Raw genomic sequence first — 13,669 nt, 5'->3', positions numbered from 1 at the left:
AGACTGGACATAAACATAACTATGCTTCAGGCTTGTCTTGTGTCTATGCTACCCGATAAGACAACAGTGTTTACAACTGACAACTGTACATTTATTTGACAGCTGCTAACTGTTAGGCAATAGAGAGATCTCAACCTACTAAACCCACTTTCACCATGAGTCATGTATCAAGTTCAAATAAAAAAATATGAGTTACCTAGATTCCTGCTTAATGAGCCTCATCTGCTCTATCAATCAGTGACAGACTGCGACTGAAACCTACTGCGATGCTAGTAATACAAATTCAACTAGTGCGGGAAATTTGTACAGTACAAAAGATAGAGATACATAGTGACATACTTTTCATTTACCAACGTCCACAACAGAAAGCATAAGCTACTATTTCAGTTTAGATGCCCTATAATCTACAACACAATATGATCATCTGTCATGTCAGATGTCATACACACCAAAGTATTCAATATAGGCAATATGGTGTATATTATATTAGTATTACACGTACACTAACATGGTGGACAAATATAGTGAACCGAGCAGAATGAGATAATCCCAGGACAACGCTGAGATTTTTGGAGGGGGTTTGAAACATTAACAGTTTCTCATTGGGCCTGCCTGGAGAGCTTAGACTGGCCTATTGTTCCTCAGCGCTCCTCAATGAGTGCCTCACAAGTCATTCACTATTAGAAGCAACACATCACTCCATTGTCCCAGCCTTAAAATAACAACATACCCTAAGGCAGAAAAAAGACAGAAGAGAATAAAAGACAGAATATCTTTAGGGAGTGACTCAACAGTAACCTCATGGGTAGGGAGGGAGAGAAAGAAAGGGAGAGGGAAAGAAAGAGAGAAATAAACAGTGACTCAACATTAACCTCGGGAGAGAGAGAGAGAGAGAGAGAGAGAGAGGGAAAGGAAAGAGAGAAGAGTGGTTCAGATAAGATACTGCACGTTTGTCAGGCCGTTTGGTTTGGTTCCTGTATTAACATTCCTGCTGCCACATGGGGCACAAAGTAACTCCAGCGCTAGCCTCCTAGTGCTAAAGCTACCACACCCACTCATCTCATGCATGCTTTCACTCCACTCATTTCCCACTCCCAGGCCCATGTCTCACTGGTTGCGTTTCGAAATGGCACCCTATTCCCTATATAGTGTACTACTTTTGACCAGGGCCCAGTAGTGCACTATATAGGGAATAGGGTGCCATTTGGGATGCAAACCATGTATCACTGAGTGAGTAGGTTAGGCGCTTGTATGACACACTGCATGTGTCTGTGATGACAGCATAGCGCTCTAGAGGCGAGTCACAGGCCTATACACCATATCCATGTAGTCATTGGGTGAATACGGGACATTCAACATCTTTCTAAAACTATATTAGATTGTTGTAATCTAGGGAAGCTTGACATGAGCTATAAACGGACATGAGCTATGAGCTCTCAATATCAATACTATACTATCACCATCCTCATCTCCTCAGATTAGACGCACTCTCATATCTCCACAGGCGCAAAGATATGAGTCATCTATCACATCACAGTCACACAGACAAACACGCACATGCACACGCACACACTTTGGCGGGTAAGGTAGTTAATGATTCCCCCGTGTGTGTGTGTGTGTGTGTGTGTGTGTGTGTGTGTGTGTGTGTGTGTGTGTGTGTGTGTGTGTGTGTGTGTGTGTGTGTGTGTGTGTGCTGAGAAGAGATCTGGGACAGCTATGTGTGTGTTGGTCCCTCTGCTACATGACGCTGCTGCCACTGCTGCTGGGACACAGTGTGCTCAGGGTTGGGTAGGTTACTTTCTAAACGTAATCCGTTACAGTTACTAGTCACCTGTCCAAAATTGTAATCAGTAACGTAACTTTTGGATTACCCAAACCCCAGTAACGTAAACAAAAATGATCCATCAAACACATTTGGTGTGTCATCATAGTAGTCTCTGACTTGTGGTCAGGTGTAACATTAAACGTGCTTCTTTTTTCAATGCTGAATTGAATGTCATTGAGAAAACAGAAAGGTGTCATAATGTATTTTTTTCCCACAAACACATTTTCTGAATTTAAAAGTAATCCAAGAAGTAATCATCTAGTTTTTCAAAAGTATATATTTTTTGTTGTTGCAGGTAACGTAACTGATTACAATTACAGTTTTTTTTGTAATCAGATTACATGTAATCAGTTACTCCCCAACTCTGAGTGTACTAAGTGGATAATTCAGGCCACTGTGTATGTGTTTGCTGACTACAAATACACACACTAGCATGGCCTTAGAGTCACCACCAACCGCTACACACACACACACACACACACACACACACACACACACACACACACACACACACACACACACACACACACACACACACTACTCTCCAGTAGGAGCAGTCCTCCATAGGAATTAATGGAATTCTACAATATTTCAATTAAATGTTTCAAGAACAAAATTACATGTATTTAAGTATTTTTGTTGTTGTAGTGGTGACAGTAACATTAATAACCTCTACAAATTATACTTTAAGGAACATGTTTTTATATATTTTAGAATTTTTATGTTTAGCGAACATAATATAATAAAAGATTATGCATTAAGGTGTCTGTAATATAATAGATGTGGCAAAAATGAATGTAGACATTAATAAATGCATTTCTATAGCTTCCAAAATATTTTTTACTATGGTGGGGTAGTTCCAAGTTGGAGGCATTGTGACTTCAACACAGCCCCCTTAAAAGTGATCTAGTGTATATATAAATCATTGCTAAGAGCAGTGCAACGTCAGCTGACTACAAAAAACAGTAATTGTAATCAGTTACGTTACCTGCAAAAGTCATGTCATTACATGAAGGATCACTGCTCAGTGCAGCTAAAGCTATTAGCATACAAATGCACTGGTATGTGGTCAAAAGTTCACAACCTTTTTCCTCTACAAAAGAAACTAAACATAGCTTCACTATAAAACATTAAAACATTTTGTGAAAGTTGGGCCCTGAAGACAATAAAAGACAAACAAAAACGTCCAATGTACTTACAAAATATCTAACGTATATGCAACAAAAATACAACATTTGAAGTCTTTCCAAGTTTTCCAACTGCAATTTGTTCTTGTAGGAACCGAGGAATGTCATGAAATGTCAGTGTGCCTAGCGAGTATTATTTCATGGTTTAGAGGCTTACATTCCTTTCTCCCGGCTTGACGCTCTTTGTCCTGACCACTTGCACGTGGAGGGAAAGGAGACACTGCTGATTTAATCCTCAGCCAGAGGCTACATTCCAAATGGCACCCTATTCCCTATATAGTGCACTACCCCGATCAAAAGTAGTGCACTAAATACATAATGTGGTTCCATTTGAGATGCAGACAGAGGCATGCTAAAGCCATCTGGGCCTAAAACCAAACGTCAGGCCAGGCGTGGCGGGCACAGAGAGGGGGAGGGAGGAAGAGAGGGAGGGAGGAGGGCTACAACAAGAATCCAGGCGGCCACACAGACGCAGAACTCCATTTGTGCTCTCCAGTTCTGACCCCTGACCCTTCGCATCCTATTGGAGGGAAAGAGGAAAGACGAGAGGGCATGCAGCCCGGTGTGTGTGTGTGTGTGAATAGTACATTGAAGACCACATGTGTGTGGGAGGGCGAGAGTGCATCACCGAGTGTGACAGAGCTACAATATACGTCAGTCTACCACCACACATGTGTTCCCTTGCAGTGTGTTCACGTTCGTGGTCTGTGTGTGTTCTCCTGTTCCCTATCAGTGTGTGTTTACGTCCCAGGCAGCAGACTCTAGGAGACACAATGGCTCACTCACATTCCCGCTCTCCTGCTGAGAGTGCTCGTTTGTCTCCTGCATTCCTTCCCCATTCAGGTCTCCTTCTCTCACCTCCTGGCCAGAGTAAACCGCCCACAACTCTTTACAGGACAAGGGGAAGTAGCGGGAACAGAGGGGGGAGTAAGTGGCAGTAGGGTCTTCAAAACTCAGGAGGGAGGAATCAATTCCCTCAAGCAAAAAATCCCCCCCCCCCCCCCCCCCCCCCGCTGTGTGAAGCTTGGCTAGTGAAGCAGCAAACCAGAAAAGAGGAGTGGGAAAAGACATTGGAACATGATCTCTCTCGGCACTAGGGGAATGAAGGATGGCTTATTTTTAATGACTGGGTTTTGATGACTTTTCCCCTCAGCAGCCACATACACACGCACGCACGCACGCACGCACACACACCCACCCATGTGGAGGCTGCTGAGGGGAGGACGGCTCATAATAATGGCTGGAACGGAGTGAATGGAATGGCATCAAACACATGGAAAGCATGTGTTTGATGTATTTGGTACCGTTCCACTCATTCCGCTCCAGCTATTACCACGAGCCCATCCTCCCCAATTAAGGTGCCACCAACCTCCTGTGACAGACACACACACACACACACACACACACACACACACACACACACACACACACACACACACACACACACACACACACACACACACACAGAGTTATCCCTGCCTTATAAAGGAGTCTGTAATTAAGACTAAGGCCTGCCCTCCCACGGAACAGTCAAACCACCCACTCCCATCTACCACTGGGAAGACACACATACATACACAAACACATTTTTAGGCCTAACCCTACGTCTCTACTTTTCATTCCCATCTGCTGGTGATAGAAGGAAGAGATGGAGGACCCAGCCCAGCCGGTCCTGCCCAGGCCTGTAGTTTCTCTGCTGGAGGAGCCAGAGGGAAACTAGAGGGATGAGCCCTAGCCTCCACTCAACACACAGGAAATCCTGCAGGGGCTTTGCTCTCTGATGCCAAAACACTGAGAGGAGATGAATGGGAAGACAAAGAGCAAAGAGTAAATAGTACTAGTTACCGGACGGCCAGGACTACCTGAAATAACTACTCATGCACTGCACAGTCAAGGAAGACTGCTCCACAAGCAAGTTATGACATAGCATATCTAGAGATGTTGTTCACAACTGTGGGGATCACTTTGTAATACGTGTTTTAATGAATGCTTTCAAGTGTTATGCACTGGGATCAAAGCACATCTTGTTTAATGTATGTTTCATTTTTACCCCAAAATAAAATGCAATTTAGTTCAAGCAGTCTACACGACTGGGTCTAATATGGTAACTTTTTGACTGGATATCTTTATGGAAAAGCAGTAGCCAATGTTTTAGGGCACTGTCAACAGTTAGAGGCTGGAAGAGAGCATGTGGTTTGACTCAGACTTAAATGACAGTGGGCTATGCTGCACCTTGGTGGGAGTTTCAGGGAGGGCCTCCCCTAGTGTGTTTTGTTTGCTATGACTGTGTGTGTGTGTGTGTGTGTGTGTGTGTGTGTGTGTGTGTGTGTGTGTGTGTGTGTGTGTGTGTGTGTGTGTGTGGCAGTGAGCCGGGGTGGTCTGCACTGCAACGTGCATGCTCTGTGTCAGCACTGACTTTGACATGTTCCTGTCATCTCCTTCCTGTGTCCCAAATGTCCCGCCCACTCTGTCCGTTTTTCCCTCTCTCCGTTGTTCACTGAGAAAGAGAGGAGAGGGGTGAATGACGTTCTCTACTCTTCACTTCCTGTGCCAAGAGATGTCCAAACACCTCTCTTCCTCTCTGAGTGGGCCAAATCAAAGCATTCCAAACACACACACACACACACACACACACACACACACACACACACACACACACACACACACACACACACACACACACACACACACACACAGACACACACACACACACACACACACACACACACACCGTTAAGTCATAAATAAAAACACCGAAGAGGGACACAGCTACATGGATGTCTCTCAGGAGAATACTCTATTTTCCTCAGGCAAGACTGAGGAAATGTTACAGATAACATGTTTGGGCCCTCTAGTCAGGGATGCAAACTGGTGAGGGCCCAAAAAGGTGACACTTTTTATTTTTGCATTGAAACATGCAAAAAATCCCTGCTAGTGGGAAATGCAGGTTTTAACTAATAAAACAACAAAGAATATGATCTACATGATCAGTCTCTGTGTGTAAAATAAAAAGCGGTTCATGTGAACCTAACTCACAGCTAAAAAATGTAAAGAAAGCAATCCAATGTTATTTGTTGCCTAGACTTTACTGCAAATTACATTCAAGTCTTGAGAAAAAACAATACACTAATATTGCAGTTAGCCATGACAACCTTTATAATAGAACGCCTGTGACCACACATCTAAATATTGCACTTGGGGAAAAAAACATCTTAATGTAGAAATAGAATGAAACAAACAGGCATTATATTTTTGCTCTATTATAGTGGCCACTATAGTAGACATCGATTAAGTGCACAAGGCTACATGTGTGCAAAAATAACGTTCACTAAGTAAAAAACTCAATAATCCCCCCTCACTCACACACAAGTGTTACTGTCAAGTTCAACACAACAAAATAAATATCTTTGGGCTACACTGCACATTATTACATTGTACACTTTCTGCCTGTGGACATTTGTTCTACAATGTGCCAGCAGAGCATGATACCCTTTGTTGGCATAATTGATCTCTTTCAGGCAGAGAGTACAACTGGCATACCCATTTTTATCCACAAAAGTGAGAAAGAGGGAAAGTGTGTGGTGTTCCTTTCACCTCTATAGTAGCATCCAGTATAAGCCAGGCCCAGCTCAAGCTACACTTGATCCCTGAATCCACTTGTTTAACATGCAACGCCTCATTTTCATCTAATTGTCTAATTCTGAAAATTAACCACACACTTTAGAGGGAAAACATTAGTTCACAGATAGTGAGTAGTTCATTAGCTAGTTAACTAGCAACTATCGTGTTATAACTTGAGGAGCGGCAAGGAGTCGTATAGCAGTTAATACTATAGAGAATTGGTTAGGTTACTAATGTTAGCTCATCTGACATTGTAACGTTAGCTGTCTAAATTTATTAGCCAGCTATTTTTCACACCATATGCTCAATTATTTGATCAGTTAAGTTGGCTAATGTTGCTAAACATTTATCTGGCTAGCTAACGGAGAATTCGATCCAGCTAGCAAGATGCTTAACAATGCTAACAATACTTGTTACACCAGACTTTCTCCCTCACCTCAACCTTTTGGTTTTTTGGTTACAGCTCATGAGGTACGCTTCCTCACCTTCTCACCCCTGTCTCCATGGTCAGGCTTCTCACCTACCTCTTCGTTATCGATCAGGGGATACACTACTGTAACTGGCAAACTGCCTTTCCACTCTTCGCTGTCTTTCCAGAGCGAGCGCTGATGCTGTAACTAGCAAATTGGTTGTCTCTTCTCTCTTCAGTTGCGTGCTGCATTCTGTTGTTATGTGAATGATTGGCTGAGCCTTGGATACAGCCAGTATTGCTCCAAACACGCATCACTCGTTCTCTTACAGCCAGTAGTGATCCAAAGCCCCCTCTGCCAAAACATTTCTCATCGGATCTACACAAATCACGTAGGTCAACTTTTTTGGATTCAAAACGGCTAATTTTGCCGAAAGGTGACTAGTATGCATCCCTGTCTAGTGTGTAAAGCATTGCAATATAGATTTCGGTTACAGGTACAGCGGATATAACGCGATTTTCTGTTTCTTTAAAAAAAAAATATATATATATATATATATATATATATATATATACACTGCTCAAAAAAACAAAGGGAACACTTAAACAACACAATGTAACTCCAAGTCAATCACACTTCTGTGAAATCAAACTGTCCACTTAGGAAGCAACACTGATTGACAATACATTTCACATGCTGTTGTGCAAATGGAATAGACAACAGGTGGAAATGATAGGCAATTAGCAAGACACCCCCAATAAAGGAGGGGTGACCACAGACCACTTCTCAGTTCCTATGCTTCCTGGCTGATGTTTTGGTCACTTTTGAATGCTGGCGGTGCTTTCACTCTAGTGGCAGCATGAGACGGAGTCTACAACCCACACAAGTGGCTCAGGTAGTGCAGCTCATCCAGGATGGCACATCAATGCGAGCTGTAGCAAGAAGGTGTCACGTCCTGGCCAGTATAAGGTTAATTGTTTTGGTAGTTTGGTCAGGACGTGGCAGAGGGTATTTGTTTTATGTGGTTCGGGGTGGTGTGTTTGTGTAAAGGGTGTTTGATTTAGTATTTCCGGGTTTTTGGTTGATGGTCTATGTGTTTCTATGTTTGGTTAATTGGGGTTGGGACTCTCAGTTGAAAGCAGGTGTTGTCTATCTGCCTTTGATTGAGAGTCCCATATATTAGGGTGTGTTTGTGTGTGTGATTTGTGGGTGATTGTTCTGAGTTTAGCCTTGTGCCTTACCAGACTGTCTGTATTTCGTTCGGTCACTTGTTTTGTTATTTTGTACGTTCATTTTGGAAGTTAATAAATCTCAAGATGAGCATACACATACCTGCTGCGTTTTGGTCCTCAATTTCCAACGACAAGCGTGACAGAAGGTTTGCTGTGTCTGTTAGCGTGGTGTCCAGAGCATGGAGGCGCTACCAGGAGACAGGCCAGTACATCAGGAGATGTGGAGGAGGCCGTAGGATGGCAACAACCCAGCAGCAGGACCGCTACCTCCGACTTTGTGCAAGGAGGAGCAGGAGGAGCACTGCCAGAGCCCTGCAAAATGACCTCCAGCAGGCCACAAATGTGCATGTGTCTGCTCAAACGGTCAGAAACAGACTCCATGAGGGTGGTATGAGGGCCCGACGTCCACAGGTGGGGGTTGTGCTTACAGCCCAACACCGTGCAGGATGTTTGGCATTTGCCAGAGAACACCAAGATTGGCAAATTCGCCACTGGCGCCCTGTGCTCTTCACAGATGAAAGCAGGTTAACACTGAGCACATGTGACAGACGTGACAGAGTCTGGAGACGCCGTGGAGAACGTTCTGCTGCCTGCAACATCCTCCAGCATGACCGGTTTGGCGGTGGGTCAGTCATGGTGTGGGGTGGCATTTCTTTGGGGGGCCGCACAGCCCTCCATGTGCTCGCCAGAGGTAGCCTGACTGCCATTAGGTACCGAGATGAGATACTCAGACACCTTGTGAGACCGACCATATGCTGGTGCGGTTGGCCCTGGGTTCCTCCTAATGCAAGACAATGCTAGACCTCATGTGGCTGGAGTGTGTCAGCAGTTCCTGCAAGAGGAAGGCATTGATGGTATGGACTGCCCTGCCCGTTCCCCAGACCTGAATCCAATTGAGCACATCTGGGACATCATGTCTCGCTCCATCCACCAATGCCACGTTGCACCACAGACTGTCCAGGAGTTGGCAGATGCTTTAGTCCAGGTCTGGGAGGAGATCCCTCAGGAGACCATCCGCCACCTCATCAGGAGCATGCCCAGGCGTTGTAGGGAGGTCATACAGGCACGTGGAGGCCACACACACTACTGAGCCTCATTTTGACTTGTTTTAAGGACATTACATCAAAGTTGGATCAGCCTGTAGTGTGGTTTTCCACTTGAATTTTGAGTGTGACTTCAAATCCAGACCTCCATGGGTTGATAAATTGGATTTCCATTGATTATTTTTGTGTGATTTTGTTGTCAGCACATTCAACTATGTAAAGAAAAAAGTATTTAATAAGATTATTTCATTCATTCAGATCTAGGATGTGTTATTTTAGTGTTCTCTTTATATTTTTGAGCAGTGTATATACACAGTTGAAGTCGGATGTTTACATACACTTATGTTGGAGTCATTAAAACTCATTTTTCAACCACTCCACAAATTTCTTGTTAACAAACTATAGTTTGGGAAATCGGTTGTGCATGACACAAGTCATTTTTCCAACAATTGTTTACACACAGATTTTTTCACTTACTGTATCACAATTCCAGTGGGTCAGAAGTTTACATACACTAAGTTGACTGTGCCTTTAAACAGCTTGGAAAATTCCAGAAAATGATGGCCTGGCTTTAGAAGCTTCTGATAGGCTAGTTGACATCATTTGAGTCAATTGGAGGTGTACCTGTAGATGTATTGTAAGGCCTACCTTCAAACTCAGTGCCTCTTTGCTTGACATCATTGGAAAATCAAAAGAAATCAGCCAAGACTTCACAAAAAAAATCATAGACCTCCACAAGTCTGGTTCATCCTTGGGAGCAATTTCCAAACGCCTGAAGGTACCACGTTCATCTGTACAAACAATAGTACGCAAGTATAAACACCATGGGACCACGCAGCCGTCATACCGCTCAGGAAGGAGACGCGTTCTGTCTCCTAGAGATGAACGTACTTTGGTGTGAAAAGTGCAAATCAATCCCAGAACAACAGCAAAAGACCTTTGGAAACAGGTACAAAAGTATCTATATCCACAGTAAAACGAGTCCTATATTGACATAACCTGAAAGGCCGCTCAGCAAGGAAGAAGCCACTGCTCCAAAACTGCCATAAAAAAGCCAGACTACGGTTTGCAACTGCACATGGGGACAAAGATCATACTTTTTGGAGAAATGTCCTCTGGTCTGACGAAACAAAAATAGAACTGTTTGGCCATAATGACCATCGTTATGTTTGGAGGAAAAAGGGGGAGGCTTGCAACCCGAAGAACACCATCCCAACCGTGAAGCACAGGGGTGGCAGCATCATGTTGTGGGGGTGCTTTGATGCAAGAGGGACTGGTGCACTTCACAAAATAGATGGCATCATGAGGTATGAAAATTATGTGAATATATTGAAGCAACATCTCAAGACATCAGTCAGGAAGTTAAAGCTTGGGTCTTCCAAATGGGTCTTCCAAATGGACAATGACCCCAAGCATACTTCCAAAGATGTGGCAAAATGGCTTAAGGTCAACAAATTCAAAGTATTGGAGTGGCCATCACAAAGCCCTGACCTCAACCCAATAGAAGATTTGTAGGCAGAACTGAAAAAGCGTGTGCGATCAAGGAGGCCTACAAACCTGACTCAGTTACTCCAGCTCTGTCAGAAGGAATGGTGTCACGACTTCCACCGAAGTCGGGTCCTCTCCTTGTTCGGCGGGGCTCGGCGGTCGGCGTCGCTGGTCTTTTAGCCATCATCGATCCACTTTTCATTTTCCATGTGTTTTGTCTTGTTTTTCCTCACATCTGGTTTCAATTCCCTCAATCACTTGTTGTGTATTTAACCCTCTGTTCCCCCCATGTCTTTGTGTGGGATTGTTTATTGTAAGTGCTTGTGCACGTGTTGATTGGTGCGCGACAGGTTTTTGTACCCAAATCTTGTTATTTTTATGCCGTTGGTTTTGTGATTAAACTGCTCCGGCTATTACCAAGTTCTGCTCTCCTGCGTCTGACTTCCCTGCCACCGGTTACGCACCTCTTACAAATGGGCCAAAATTCACCCAACTTATTGTGGGAAGCTTGTGGAAGGCTACCCGAATGTGATGAAAGAAATAAAAGCTGAAATAAATCATTCTCTCTACTATTAATCTGACATTTCACACTCTTAAAATAAAGTTAAAAATAAAGTTTTTATTAATATTTTTACTATTTTCCACATTGTAGAATAATAGTGAAGACATCAAAACTATGAAATAACACATATGGAATCATGTAGTAACCAAATAAGTGTTAAACAAATCAAAATATATTGTATATTTGAGATTTTTCAAATAGCCACCCTTTGCCTTGATGACAGCTTTGCACACTCTTGGCATTCTCAACCAGCTTCACATGGAATACTTTTCCAACAGTCTTGAAGGAGTTCCCACATATGCTGAGCACTTGTTGGCTGCTTTTCCTTCACTCTGCGGTCCAACTCATCCCTAAGCATCTCAATTTGGTGGAGGTCTGGGGATTGTGGAGGCCAGGTCATCTGATGCAGCACTTCATCACTCTCCTTCTTGGTAAAATAACCCTTACACAGCCTGGAAGTGTGTTGGTTCATTGTCCTGTTGAAAAACAAATGATAGTCCCACTAAGCCCAAACCAGATGGGATGGCATATCGCTGCAGATTGCTGTGGTAGCCATGCTGGTTAAGTGTGCCTTGAATTCTAAATCTATCACAGACAGTGTCACCAGCAAGCACCCGCACACCATAGCACCCCCTCCTCTATGCTCTATGGTGGGTGATACACATGTGAAGATCATCCGTTCACTCACACCGCGTCTCACAAAGACACGGCGGATGGAACCAAAAATCTCCAATTAGGAGGACAAAGGGCAAGTTTCCACCGGTCTAATGTCCATTGCTCGTGTTTCTTGGCCCGAGCAAGACTCTTCTTCTTATTGGTGTCCTTTGCAGTAATTCGACCATGAAGGCCTGATTCACACAGTCCCCTCTGAACAATTGATGTTGAGATGTGTCTGTTACTTGAACTCTGTGAAGCATTTATTTGGGCTGCAATTTCTGAGGCTGGTAACTCTAATGAACTTATCATCCGCAGCAGAGGTAACTCTGGGTCTTCCATTCCTGTGGCGGCCCTCATGAGAGCCAGTTTCATCATAGCGTTTGATGTTTTTTGCGAGTGCACTTGAAGAAACTTTCAAAGTCCTTGAAATGATCCGTATTGACTGACCTTCATGTCTTAAAGTAATGATGGACTGTAGTTTCTCTTTGCTTATTTGAGCTGTTCTTGGCCATAACATGGACTTGGTCTTTTACCAAATAGGGCCATCTTCTGTATACCACCCCTACCTTGTCACAACACAACTGACTGGCTCAAACGCATTATGAAAGAAAGAAATTCAACAAATTAACTTCTAAGAAGGCACACCTGTTAATTGAAATGCATTCCAGGTGACTACCCCATTCCAGCTGAAGCTGGTTGAGAGTATGCCAAGAGTGTGCAAAGCTGTCATCAAGGCAAAGGGTGAAATATAAAATATATTTTGATTTGTTTAACACTTTTTTCATTATTACATCATTCCATATGTGTTACTTCATAGTTTTGATGTCTTCACTATTATTCTACAATGTGGAAAATAGTAAAAAATTAAGAAAAACCCTTGAATGAGTAGGTGTTCTAAAACCTTTGACTTGTAGTGTATATATTTTTATTCAAGTTTTACAAAATGTACTTCAATGTAAGTACAAAAATTTTACCATATCATAACCACCCTCCCTCCACACAACACATCCACCCCACCCCCACCCAGTCACCCCAGTTCCTTCCCTACCTCTCCGCCCTACCTCAGTCCACCCACCTCAATTCCCTCCCAACTGTTAAGATAATGGGCACAATGCCAACCCAGAGATGGCGCTATTGGGACACCTCACTAGGATATAAAAACAGATGCATTATGAGTGTGTGATGAGGATGTTGTGACCTGTAACATGTAATACCTGATTAAAGGATTATACTTGCATTTTACCAAACTCTAAGACGTGAGTTATTCACATACACATAATAACACGGTGTCAGAAAAACGAACCCAAAGCAAAGCACTACGGAAAAGAGTATAAGGTATGTGGACAATGTAATCGCTGTTGGATAAACGCAAACAAGTGGAATAAATTAGCAATGTCTCTCAGTGAAATTCCGGTGCCTAGCGCCATGGACTCACTCCAACCTCCTACCCCAATCACCCCATATACTCAACCCACCTCACACCCTTCCACAGTTCGGTCCTATCACAACAAATAAACTAACTAACAGGAATGCAGACGAAGGGAATTTTTTTTTCTCAGATACAAACAACTCAATACAGATTAAAGAAACAAAAAGTGGAGCAACAAAATCAGAAATAAATAAGAAAATAAATGATCAGTAAAC

At 43.3% G+C, this 13,669-nt stretch overlaps 1 protein-coding gene across 1 annotated transcript in view; it reads right to left on the bottom strand.

The window, feature by feature from the left end:
- The window catches only part of dlgap1b (discs, large (Drosophila) homolog-associated protein 1b), a 317,018-nt gene that overhangs the window by 41,319 nt on the left and 262,030 nt on the right, over positions 1–13,669 (bottom strand). The window lies entirely within an intron of this gene.

The sequence above is a fragment of the Salmo salar genome, chromosome 29 (assembly GCF_965601325.2).
Source record: "Salmo salar chromosome 29, fSalSal1, whole genome shotgun sequence".
In the NCBI taxonomy this organism is placed as follows: Eukaryota; Metazoa; Chordata; class Actinopteri; order Salmoniformes; family Salmonidae; genus Salmo; species Salmo salar.
This window is presented reverse-complemented; position numbering and strand designations above follow the sequence as displayed.